This window comes from Pyrus communis, chromosome 3, assembly GCF_963583255.1.
Source record: "Pyrus communis chromosome 3, drPyrComm1.1, whole genome shotgun sequence".
NCBI classification, from domain to species: Eukaryota; Viridiplantae; Streptophyta; class Magnoliopsida; order Rosales; family Rosaceae; genus Pyrus; species Pyrus communis.
The window spans coordinates 20765376-20778979 of NC_084805.1; the positions used below are offsets into that span (position 1 = coordinate 20765376).

The following is a 13604-nucleotide window of genomic DNA, read 5'->3' on the forward strand; positions in this document are numbered from 1 at the left end:
AGGATCCTCGCCATATCCTTTTTCTGGGGATCCCAGGGATCCCGTGATCGTGGTTGTTCATTGTACATCGCGCAGTCAGTTTTCGTTAGGTACTATTTATATTTAAGTTTAAATTTTAATTATAAATTTCAAATGATTTCTAACCGCATAATGTACGATGAACGACCACGATCATGAAATCCTCATAAAAAGAATCTGGCGAGGATCCTTTTCCTATTCTAATAAATTTGGGAAGTAATTTCCTAACAAAGTTATGGTCAACGAGGGATCATCGCTTTATGAGTGTGCCGTATAGTCATAAGAGAGTGTATATACTACCAATTGCAAGTAGGTTATGTTGAAGAATGTGAAATTTAACGACTTGACTTGAGTTATAAACTTCTTTTAAATCAAAATCAAATTTATTGGTTGTAAAGTTGTAGCAATTTATTCATGAACATTAAGGTGGAAGACCATCACGTAGGGTCGTGGCAGATAATTAGTGAATATTAATTATAACATGTGCAAACCCTACCTCCTAACCAACACGAGGAACCCTAGTGACGACGCCGCGTTGATTAACCCAGATCCAGATCCTATCGCACGTCCAGCCCTTGCTGGTTGCAGACCCTTCCAGTAACACGACTGCACGAACACCGTGATTCTCTTGCTCTTTCTTTGCCGCCGCAGCTTCCCCATTTTCTCCCACCACCTCCGGCCATGACTTCTTACCTACACACACACGCACACGCACACACAGAGACATATAACAAAATTATTTAATTAATAAATAAACCCACGATGAAATACCAGTAATCCGACTTTTTATAGTTTTACCTTGACACTCTGCCATTCTAGCTTCTTTCTCACACACAGATATATTTTGTGTTATCAAACTGCTATGGATTGGTATTTATAGATCGATCTGGCTTGAAGTTTGGTTTCTAAAATTTCAAGCATGCACTCAGTCGAGTCAATGTATGCCGATGCATTTGAATTCTGACTATCGCTAGCTGCTCGAACAAGATCTAATCACTTGTGCAAGCCAAGTCCATATGTCTTTCTTCCGTGCATGTGTAATGTTGTTGTCATTTATGCGTGTTTGCCGCATGCATGCACATCCAAAATCAAATGAAATCAAAGTTATCAAACTGATATATTTATTGATGAAGCGCAAATTGTATACTTATTTTATCCTGAAAATTACATTTACTTGTGATATATTGAATTTAAATGTAAGGAATTACATGTCATTTGTACTTTTATGGCTAAAATACAATGATGGAGAAATATCTCATAACTCTTTGATCTTTAAAGCTAGTCAAGTGAGTCTGGTACTTATTTTAAATGGCCATTTATCTAGTGCTCTAACTATTTAACCATTTGTGCATTTGAAATATTAAAAGCCAAGACCACCATGTGCTAATTGATTTCAGTGTGAATTGGATGCAGGATGAGAAATATAGGAGAACATGTGGCCACAAAGCTCACGAAAGGTTGCTCTTATCGTTTCATTTGCATAGAAGAGAAAAAAAAAAAAAAAAAAAAAAAGGAAAAATGCTACTATCTTATTAATTTCTAAGGAGCAATCAACATCAAGTAAAAGCAATAAATTGATGTTAAGTATTCGTCAGTTACGGAGAAGGAAAGGAGGAAGAAGAAGAGGGAAGACAAAGAAACAAAAAGAACGGCTGGGAGTTTTGTTTTGGTATTAAGGTATCAGTAATGGGGCTAAACATTAATGAGGATTCAAGAAAGGGAATACACGGAGAAGCAATCAGATCATTCGAAAGGAAAAAAAGGGAAGGCTGAACAAGAAAAAGAAGTGTAGTGCAACAAAGCAAGAGATTTTCAATCTTTTCTAAACTTAGTTTTCTTTTTATGAATTCAATAATATTTCTGATTATGTTTCAGAACTAATTTCTTTTTGCTAGGGCTACAATGTAGCCTAACTATGAATTCTTAATTTCTTAATTTAATTATTTATGAAGTTTCATTCTCTTTGAGTATCATTTTGCTGTGCTTATGAGCTTGATTTTAATCTTGGTGATTGGCCACCACTTTGGTTTGAGTTGAGTGTAAGTGATGTGAGTTAACGCAGATGTCATATTGTTAATTCGTTTTTAGCATCTTGCAAAAAATACCATGAATTCCTTGATGTAAATGCCATACACTAGGTTTCATGCGGTCTCTTAAGTAGTTCTAAAATCGTTAATGAACTCATGTGTGTTTAGTAATCTAGATGCCATAGATTGTTAGCACATATGAGTATACATAGTAATCTAGATGCCATGGATACTATTAGAGCAACTAGACCGTCAATTGGGATGATTACTCATTAATAATTAACTGTAGGAATTGAGTTGGATTAGTTATGGTGAATTGATTTATAATTTGATTTCTTTGTTATTCTTGTCATTTATTTAAGCTCATTTGATTTTTGTTTACGTTTACAATTTCAAGGTTCTTTCTCAAATCGTCAAATTTTCCATTTCAATTCAAGTGCAATAAACATTAAGTTAGATAATTAGAATTATTTCAATCTTAGTTGGAACAACCTTGTGCTTGCTTATTATACTACTTTATGATTCGTACACTTGCAAACATTAAAATTTAGACTTAATTCGGTTGATTTCGATTAATCTAATTGTGGCAACATTTATCTAATTTGCGCAGTTCCGTTTGGATTCTTCCCCATCATTTATTTGGACTCTGTAGCTCAAAGTAGTAAACTTTACACGAGGGAACCTTAAATTTCGTCTCGCAAAGTTTGTCATATTACGCTTCAAATTTTTTCTGGCGCAAAAATTTTATCGAGGACTGTATATATGTTTGGCGAACATTATTCATTGGGCACAAACCTTTGAAGAAACTAAAACGTTGATCTTTTTGCCCGTCGAACGTCCAAAGACCATCAAGTAAAGTTTATTTACCCGATAGAATTTCTTCCGTTGGACAAACTTCCGTCAAATATATAATAATAATTTATGGTAGTAAGAGTGGTTTGGGGTGGAGATTGAGCTAGAACACAGTCAAATCCATCCCAAATAATAGCATCTCAATTATAGCCCAATGGACACAATCCTTGGGTTCTATAGGCCCGTGCCCTTCTCCTCCCTCCCAAAGAAAAGAGATCCTCTCCGGATCCCTTTCTACCTAATCCACCTAGTTCGGAATTTAGACTGTTGAAATTTGATCCAACAGCTACAAACAAAGAGTCCCTTTAAAAATGATAATAATTGTAGCCCTTGGATCAAATTTCAACGATCCGGATCCTGAACTAGGTGGATTAGATGGAAACGAATCTAAAGAGGATCCCTTTCCCCTCCCAAAAACCCTGACTCTGCAAGCCTACTGGCCGTTGGCCCCTAGTTCTGGCTTGACGTCGACGGCTAGCCTGCCTTCCACCCTCTCGAGAATCCTAGCCCTCTTCCGTCTCTGCATCCTTCATCTTCCAACATCTTCCCCTATGATTGCTTCCCTTTTTTCCTTCCAACCCCTCTTTACTCTATTTTCTTTGCTTTCCCCTTTTCCCTTCAACTCCTCCCTCCCTTTTCCCATTTTATTTGACTAGAGCATATCCATTATTTGGCCTTTAATTTGTAGTTTTCTTGAGTTTTGTCTCTATCTCCCTGAGCTTGTCTTATATCTAGATTTTTATGTTCCTTTTTACCTCTTGAAGTTTATCCCTATCGTCAATCCTCCACCGCCGACCTCTGCTACTTGACACATTGCCTGTCTCTCTTTGGCGGCTCACTTTAATGTTGAGTGGTTGTTAAAGTGCATTTAGCACTATTTGGTAAGATTATGGGAGTACTTTTTTCTCGGATGGCTCCCTCACCCTCCGTTCATCCAGTTTGTTTGTGAGTTCTTCTTGTTGGTGGCGGTGACGGATTGGTGATGGCGGCACTGCTGGCATTGAGGAGTCTGCATTCTTCAAGATTTAGGGTTTTGTTGTTGTGGGCTTTCTCTTTTTGGGATCTTCGGTTGTATTTACTTTTGGACTAGCTTGTATTTAGATTGTCTTTAAACTTTCTATTTCTTGTATTAATTTTTAAATGAATGAAAGTTATCTGTTTGACCAAAAAAACCACATAATTTTTGGGTTTCCTTTGCCACGAAGTGTTAATATCTACATCAATGTTATAAATTTACTTGAATTCAATATTTAATAGTATACTTTAGATTTATAAAATATTAATTTTGTTGTTCATCTATATAGGAAGACATATGAACATTTCATCCTCTGTACAATTGAATCTCAACTAAATTTCTTGTTCCAGTACCTTTTTCATAAGCAAAGGATTTCGAAATCGAAAATTTAAAATAGTATCCTCTGAACAGCTCTCCTCGGCCGTTGGATCGGGTGAAGCCCTCTTGTTATATTATTGGCTATAGCCTATAGAAGAAGATGGTGCTGTTTTCTTGGGAAGAGATCTCGGTTCTCTTTCATCAATACCATTGGATTAAGTGATTCGGACCTTTTAAATTTCATCCAACGACAAAAAAATTATCACAGCTTTTAAGGGGTCAAAACAGATGGGTCGTTGGATAAAATTTAAAGGGTCCAAATCACTTAATCCGATGATCTTGATGAAAGAGATCCGGAGAGAATCTCTTTCCGTTTTTTTGTTACTCATCAGTTGCCTTGGAATTTAAATAGCTGGTCTTCCATCTTAATCAGTCTGCTAAAAAAAAACCAATGCTTTGAAGATTGAAGACTAAGTTGCCTTGGAATTTAAACAGCTTGTCTTCCATCTTAATCAATTTGCTGAAAAAAAATAAAAAATAAAAAACCAATGCTTTGAAGATTGAAGGCTAATTTGCACAAGGAGAATAATTAAATCTTATTTTTAGATATGTTTTATGGAAATCTATTTTAATTTCACTTTGTTCTTTGTAACCTAAAAGTCATAATTTTACTTTTTGAAACTCAAAATTTGTTCTACTTTGATTTGTTGATTCTCTCTTCTCCCTGAAAATTATATGTCATCTCCTAAAACATATATGAGACCAACCTAAAAAAACTATGTTACATGTGCAATAAATTTGAATATAAACTCCATTATGCATTTTCGTTCAACAATTAGATAATATTAAGTTCAAAAGGAATTGAAGAGATGAAAAAAAATAGAAAAGAATTGATTAGCCTGTCTCACCTAAATCAAACCAACATAAGAAATTAAAAGATCCAAAGCAATGTAGAGCAAATTTGAGTTTGAGAGAGTAAAATGATGAGTTTTGAGTTACACAGAGCAAAGTAAGATTAAAATCGAGTTAAAAAAAAAAAGCTAAAAATAAGCCAATAATTAAGAAGAAATGTATTTCACGGTTTGTTGCATGAGTGACGCTGCCCATTAAGCAAATGAAGCTACCCATCGTCTTGCTCACTACTCTCTTACCAGCTCCACTGAGGTCTCTTGGTTTGAAGAGCCTCCAAACATTTTACTTGATGTCTTTTTTTAAAGATTTTAATCCTCAAGTGGCTAGTTTCTTTCCTGACCAACTTACCTGCTATTATCTCTTTGGCTTTTGAAATATATTGTTGCTTAAAAAAATACACACACACACACACTGAAGACCTCTAATAAAAGTGAAATTTAAAAGAAATAATTTCAACACACTCTTTTCTCTTTATATACACTCATCTCTATTTCAAAAGATTTTTCAATGTGCTCGAAACACGGGATGAAACATCACATATCATTATACAATTGAAAGAATATTTCAACAAAAAAGTTTACACCAATTATATAATAATATGTAGTGTTTCATTCTATGTTCCGGCAAAGTGAAAAATTCCTCCTCTATTTGTTGCATGAATACTTACAACAGGCTTCGACTTAAATTACGTACGTACTCATTACAATACACACACGGTATGTACTCGTTACAATACACACACATTGACACATACATACTTAAGCCCTCTCCAAAACGGTTACCGGAAGTCCGCCTTTCATCTTCGCGGTGAGGTAGGGCAACAGCTCCGGCTGTGCCCCGCCCTCCCTCTCCCGCGGTACCACCTTAAACCACTTCAAAACCGCGCTCACCACCCTCTTCATCTGCAAAAATGCCATCTCCTTTCCCAAACAGATCCTGGGCCCCGCTTGAAAAACCGGATAGCTATACGTGTCCCTCCCAACAAACTTCCACTTGTGGGCCCCCCCTCTCCTCTCTCTCCAGCCACCTCTCCGGCCTGTACTCCGCCCAGTCCGCCCCCCAGATCTCCTCCATGCTCCCCATCGCGTACACGTGGTACGTCACAGTCATCCCCTTCTTCACCTTCGTGCCGTCCGGCAAAACGTCGTCATTTGCCACTTGTTTGCTGTCAGTGGGAACCGGCGGGTACAGCCTCATGCTTTCGCACAGCGCCGCGTGGGTGTACACCATCTCCTTCACCTCGTCGTAACCTCCTCCCGCTGCCGACTCAGACGACACCGCTTCGTTGATCTCCTTAAAGATCTCGTTTTCCTGTTAAAGTTGTTGGGATCCTAGCCGTTAGCAGATAAGTCTTGTTGCTAGGGTTCCTAGTTGTTAGGGTTTCTAACCACGTAGGAGTCTAATAAAGCCCTAGTCTTAAGGGACACGCTGCATGTTTGTTTTCAAAGTAGTTTTACCACGATTGTAGGTCCTGTAAAATCGTGGGCAGTCACATTTACTTTCTGATCAGTTGTAAGGCTATTTAATAGCCGGTGTTGATGTTTTCAAAGATAATAAGAATTCTCCCTGGTTTTTCATGCAAGCTTTCGAACTTGGCTTTACTGTGATTCATTGCTAGGTTCTAGGTTCTAACATTTCCACACGTGGGTTCTGCGAGAGAAGCCAGAAGAACCAAGTTAGAGCCGCCGACGTGGTGTCCCGGCCTGCGAGGATAAAGCTGATGACGATGTCAGTGACGAACTTTTCGTCGGTGTGGCCAGAGCTCAAGAACCGGGAGAGCAGATCTACAGATTCCAACGCCTTCGCCTCGCTCAGATCCCGCTTCTTTCATCTGACAATGGTTTTCGCGAACTCGCCGACTTCCGATACGACGGCACGGAGGCGCCTTTCGGACCCGATTCCGAGAGCCCTTTTGAGTTTCCATACTGGGTGCGGCAATCTGAACCTGTCGCCGCTGATTTGCACGGCGTCGTCGAAAGCCACTGCGAATTTGTCTTCGGGCAGAGAGGGTAGGAGGTAATCCGGGTCGCACCCGAAAGCAATTCGACAGATGTTGTCGAAACCGAAGCGCTGAAGAATGTCTTGGAAGTCCAGGACTAAACTGCTGGCGGCGGAGGCGGAGAGAATTGGAATAAAGTGGTCCGAGAGCTCTGTGTCGACCACCTATTCGACAAATTTACGCAGAGACTTGATGTTGAATTCGTGGCTGGAGACTTGGCGCTGGAACTTCCAGTTATCTCCATCCACGTTGAATGCCGTCGCCGAGGAGTCGGCGAGTGTGGTGCCGATTTTCTCGCCTTTTTGGTAGTTGGGGAGGTTGGTCTTCAGGATGTGCTGGACAACGGTGGGATTGGTGGTGACGACGAAGCGGCGACCGAGAGAGTGGTGGAGAGTGAAGGTGTTTGATGGGGAGCTGCGGAGGAGGTCGGTGAACCACGGCAGCCTGCGGCGGTGGTTCTTGTAGAGAGATAGGAATGTGCCGATTATTGGGTATGATTTGGGGAGCTTGCTTGTTTTGGGGTTCGGGTCCGATGAAAACCTGAAGAGGAAGAAAAGGATGGGAAGGAGGAGGAAGGCGAAGGTTAAGAGCTCAAGAAACATGGCTGGCCGATACAACGTAGAAAAATGGAAGGGCTTAAAGGTGTCGGACAATTTGTAGTGGTTGTTGTAGCGCTGCTGATTTGCGGATGATTTGGCGGCAAGATTTGGGGGTTAATTTATAACGTCTGAGTTTGTTTTGTTTAAGCAAATTATCACACTAATCACTTTTCACTGGAAATTTACAAAAAAATATGGCCTTGTATGAACAGTTTTTACCGTACTTAGAATATACTGCCAGTGGAAGTATCCTGATAATTAACCCCTAACGATCCCAAAAAAAAGGGCCCAATGCTTTGAAGATTGAAGACTAATTTGCACAAGGAGAATAATTAACGCTTATTTTTAGCTATGCTTTTTGAAATTTCATTTTAATTTTACTTTGTTTTTTGTAACTTAAAAGTCATAATTTTACTCTCTGAGACTCAAAATTCGTTCTACTTTGATTTGTTGACTCTCTCTTCTCCCTAAAAATTATAGGTCACCTCCTAAAATATATATGAGACCAACCTAATATGACTATACCACATGTGCAATAAATTTGAATATAAATCTCCATTATGCATTAATGTTTAACAATTAGAGAATATTAAGTTTAAAAAAAATTGAAGAGATGAAAAAAATAAAAAAAAGAAATTGATTAGTCTGGCTCACCTAAATCAAACCCACATAAAAAATTAAAAGATCCAAGGCAATGTAGAGCGAATTTTGAGTTTCATAGAGCAAAGTGAGATTAAAATCGAGTTCAAGAAGGCATAGCTAAAAATAAGCCAATAATTAAGGAAAAATGTATTTCACGGTTTATTGCTTGAGCGAAGCTGCCCATCGTCTTGCTTAGGGGTGGGTTCGGTTCCAAACGGTTCGGTTTTTTGCCAAAACCGAAACCAAACCGAAATTTCGGTTCGGTTCATTTTTTTTTTCAATTTTTTTTCGGTTTCGGTTTTTTCCGGTTCGGTTTCGGTTTTTTTTCGGTTTTTTATTTTTATTTTTAAATGATGTAAATGGAAGGAACCTACCTATCAACCTCCCAGTTCTCATATATCAGAGAATTGAGAGCCTCAAAATCCTGCATATATTCAAGTAATTCAACTACTTGTGATCAAGCAGAACGAATTCAAATTTTCAAAAGTTAAGCAAATACATAAACATATATTCTTCAAGGAAATGTACATCGCCAGGATTCAAAATTCAAAAACTTTAAAATTTACAAAATCATGAAATAACTCAACAAATTAACTGATCGATGCAAATCGAAAAAAAAAAGAAGCAATTGGGTTCTTCTAAATACCATAATCAGACTTCAATAGCGCATGCCCAGTGCCCACATTCAAATTCATAGTCAAGTCCACAATAGATCTAGAAAATTCCAAAACATATTTAGAGAAAAATACAAACTTTTTCACCTTAAATTACATAAATTTCAAATGGGTAACCATACAATTAAAAACCTATGAACTGGCAAATAAATAAAACCACAACTTTGTTGCAGCGATATAGCCATGATCGTCACAAGCTCTTTCAATTCCTCTTTTTGTCGGATCTCGAAAAGGGCGAGGGAAAATCATGGTTTGGAAGAAGGAATCCGCAAGGAGGATAGGAGAAGATTGGAGAGAGAATGATTTGGAGGAAGAGAGGAAGGAGAGGGAGAGGGAGGGAGAGAGAGAGAAAGAGAGGAAGCAAAGGCAAAGAGGAAGCAGCGGACGGAACAGAGAGGTGTTTGAGATCTGAAATGAAATGGGAATGAGACAGCTAAGGTTTGTAAAGTTAAGAAATTTTATAAAGCATTAAACATAAGAAACCTATAAATAAATTACTGGTACAATTATAACAACATAAAGCCTACAGTCAAGTTGGCTTGCAACAACCAACCCCAACCCGTAGGGAAAGGGTTCAAACCTTGACGGCAACATGTAGTTTTTAGTATTTATATATGATTTTTTTTTTCGGTTCAGTTCAATTCGGTTCGGTTTCCAAACCTCAAAAACCGAAACCGAACCAACCAAATTCGGTTCGGTTCGGTTTTGTAGTTTCGGTTCGGTTTTTTTTTCGGTTCGGTTTTTTCGGCCTCGGTTCGCTTTGGTTTTCGGTTTTTTGAACCCACCCCTAGTCTTGCTCACTACTCTCTTACCAGCTCCATTGAGGTCTCTTGGTTTGAAGAGCCTCCAAACATTTTACTTGATGTTTTATTTAAAGATTGTAATCCTTAAGTGGTTGGTTTCTTTCTTGGCCAACTTACTTGCTATTATCTCTTTGGCTTTTGAAATATATCTTTGCTTTCAAAAAATTAAAAAATAAAAATATACTGAAGACCTCTTGTTTGGACTCGATTTTATACTATCGGCCCGAGTAATCGAGACCATTGAATGACAAAGTGGTTGAAATAATTTTCAATTATTATTAGGAAATTATGTTGTGATTTTAATCATGATATCTCTTAATAATATATTAATTATTTAAATCTAATATTTGTCTAAATACCCATTGATTTCAACATATGGGATATTGGGATACACACGACAATGAAGCAAGGAAGGATGGGATTATGCATGCATACAACTACAAATGGATGAATGTATGTGTGACTTAATGCGGTAGGGTGATAGGCTTGGTGATGTGACAAACCTAGGTGTTGTTTTTGTTGAAAAGTCATGGATAATCATAAAGGACCCTGAGAGTTTGTCATATGGGTTTTGATAGAGAATGGTCTCTTAAAGTGATCAGGTTGTGTTGCAAATAAAATGCAATTTAGTATGCATGCACGGTTGCACCTGGACTAACATGGTGGAGAAAGAGAAGTTTTAGTTGGAATAGGATGCTTTCATTTGGTAAGGTCACGTATGCGGAAATATATATTTATTTTTCCAAGGGAAATTAGGAGATAGCCTTTATCGTATCTTAAAGATATTTGATAGCCAAGATGATTAGAAACCAGTTTGACAGAGTTTGAGTTGCAAAGGAACTCTACACGATTATCTAGCCGTGCCAAGCAACTATGTCGGTCCTATAAATATAGGTGCAATGGCAACGGAAAAGCGACCTCCAATTCAACACACAACTGCCCTGCGCAAACCTCTCAAACATCTTGAGATTTTTTTTTATTTTCTTTTTCCACCAACATACCTTCAGTTTGGATAAACAGCACTGTGAAGGCAACCGGCGAACATCTTCAGTTTGGATAAACAACATTGTTTCCTTAGAATAAGCCGATCGAGGAGCACTTTCAGTTTGGTTAAACAGCACTGCGTCAAGAAGGGTTCCCAAATCCTTATTGGCAGATGTCATCTCATTAGCCATCTTGGCGAAGTGAGGTGTTACAGGTTACTGCATTCGGAACTGAAAGCCGAAATATTGAAATTCGTAAAACTAACAGCCTTGTCTTCAGTCTTGAGAACTTGAAGGCTTAGACTTGTTCTTTCCTCGGCCACAATCGCAAGATCGAGAAGTCAGCAAAGTGCTCAACGCAACATTAACAAATTTTACTCCTCGGTCGAGCTCGGCTGATGAGTTGGCATGCTTTGCATTCAATCGAATGACATAGTTAGCTCATTAGTTACTCGGCCTGCATGCCACGTAGGCTTTGTAATTTTTAAGGTCAACATTTTGGCACGCCCAGTAGGACCAAGTGCTAAAACTACGAAGTTCATATGATATATCAAGATGTCAATTCGGCTCCATTTAGCCGATTGCACGAGCTGCTTGTGCAATTGAAAAGAACCAATGAGGAGAATAGAAAACGCCTTGAGGAGGATAAAAAATCGTGGGAAGCGGTGAAAGTTCTTCGTGGTGTGAAAGCTAGGCAAAAATCATTCGCCTACATGTTGAGAATAAAAGCTCTTGTTACCCTACAAGAGCAATGAGTAAACGAAGACAGGGCTCGATTTAATGCCTGGTGAGATGAAGAACATTTTCCTTACGTTTCTGATTACAGATCAATTCCATTTGAAAAATGGTTAAGTCCTAAGGCCGAGAAGCAATTTTTTGCACCGGCCACAATCAAAAGTCTGTTTCAGGAAACTGCCAAGACGGTCGAAGAAACACCTAGGCCACTTGTTGTCTCGATCGAGACTGAAAGCGTGGTAGGCCTAGAAGAAAAATTTCAAGTTTCTGCGCCAAAAATCAATGATTCATCAAAGGAATGTTCCAATGATGAACAAGACCGATACATGGCTTCAGATGAAAAAACCACATCAATTGATATGGTCATTGAAGACATAGGTCTCGCCGAAAAAACTTCGCCAATAGATATGATTATTGGCGATAAAGTTGATATGGAAAAATCCAATTCGGCTAAGTTGTTCGAGTTAAAAGCCGAAATTAATGAAGCAATTATGCCTGGGGGGCATAATAATTGTCCGACACTTTCGGCGGCCGAAAATGAAAAATATTTCACCAAGTCAAAAATATTTGGAGAAAATTCTTTATTCGGCTTAAAGCGAAATCAATTTGAGAATTTTGATGTTAAAAGATCTCGACTTGCAATAAAACATCGTTTGCCTCCTCCACTTTATAGTTTAGCCACTTTTGTTTTCTTTTGCTAAAAAAAAAAAAAAAAAAAAGGAAGGGTGAATAAATTATTTTCTTAACCATTCAGCCGTTCAGGCCGATGCCAAGAAAATAGGGGTGTGACACTGCTATTTGTTGTGTGCATTGTGCTTTCAATGGTGCCATGCAAATAAAAATCTAGCATACATGAGCTTTGGTCGAAGTCGGCGTAAATCTGGCATACATGAGCTTTGGTCTAAGTCTGCGTAAATTGAATTTGGTGGTCTGTAGGCAGTAGGAGGGCCAAAAATGTGTGGGATTTCCTGCTAAGCGATTTGTCTAGAAACAGCCGAGTGCAACAACTAAGGATAAAATCCTCGGTCATTACTCGGCCTCCCAATTTTTCAACTAGTCATGATTACCAAGTTAGCAGTTCTTGTACTCGGCCATAACTTTCCTCGACCTCGGCCCAAATGAATTTTCTTGACCTGAAAGGCCAAGCTACCAATATTATTGCTTCTTTGATCATAGCTTTGGTCATCAAGTCGATGCGGCAACTTTTCCACAGATACAACTTTTCTACCATCACAGATGGGCTGCTGAAGACAAATGGTACCCATTAAATCTTAATAAATAGAATGCATGCACGTATGCATGTGCATGAAAGGGACAAGGGGATTGATGGTTGCATACTTTGTTAATAAAGTGGTTTTCCCATTTTCCTTTGACCAAAAGAAAAGGAAAGTGGGGGATTGGAGGGCTATCAAAAAAAAAAAAAAAAAAAAAAAAAAAAAAAAATATATATATATATATATATATAAGAGTTGGCCATAAGGTTTTATAGTGGAAGGTGGGTTGTCAAATCCAAGAGTCAGGATATTTAATAAGCTTCGGCCTTGGATCAGTATATATATACATAGGCAGGCCGAGCTGCCAAGGAAAATTCTTCTCGACCTCAGTCTAGTTTTTCTCGGCCTCAGCCTATCTTACACTCGACCCTAATTTCTCTCTACCCCTTTCCAAATTCTTCTCAACCTTCTGGCAAAGTTGCCGAGCCTAGTATGGAGTTGTGGCAATCGAGAAAGGTCATAATGTTGGTAAAACATACATGTTATTGTTAAGAAACAAAGTTTCTTTTTCGGCGGTACGATGGGATTTTGTTGGTTTCGAACAATTAATTTCCTTAATCATTTGGGTTACGAGCTGAAGCTCAAGGAAATTGGGGGGCAATGTTTGGACCTGATTTTACACTATCAGCCCGAGTAATCGAGACCGTTGAATGACAAAGTGGTTAAAATAATTTTCAATCATTATCAGGAAATAATGTTGTGATTTTAATCATGATATTATCTGTCACATCCCGGCCCAGGGTGGATAACTTC

At 38.5% G+C, this 13604-nt stretch overlaps 1 pseudogene; it reads right to left on the reverse strand.

The window, feature by feature from the left end:
- Positions 1 to 5770: 5770 nt before the first annotated feature.
- On the reverse strand, positions 5771 to 7927 carry LOC137728697 (cytochrome P450 94A1-like; annotated as a pseudogene).
- Positions 7928 to 13604: the final 5677 nt, after the last annotated feature.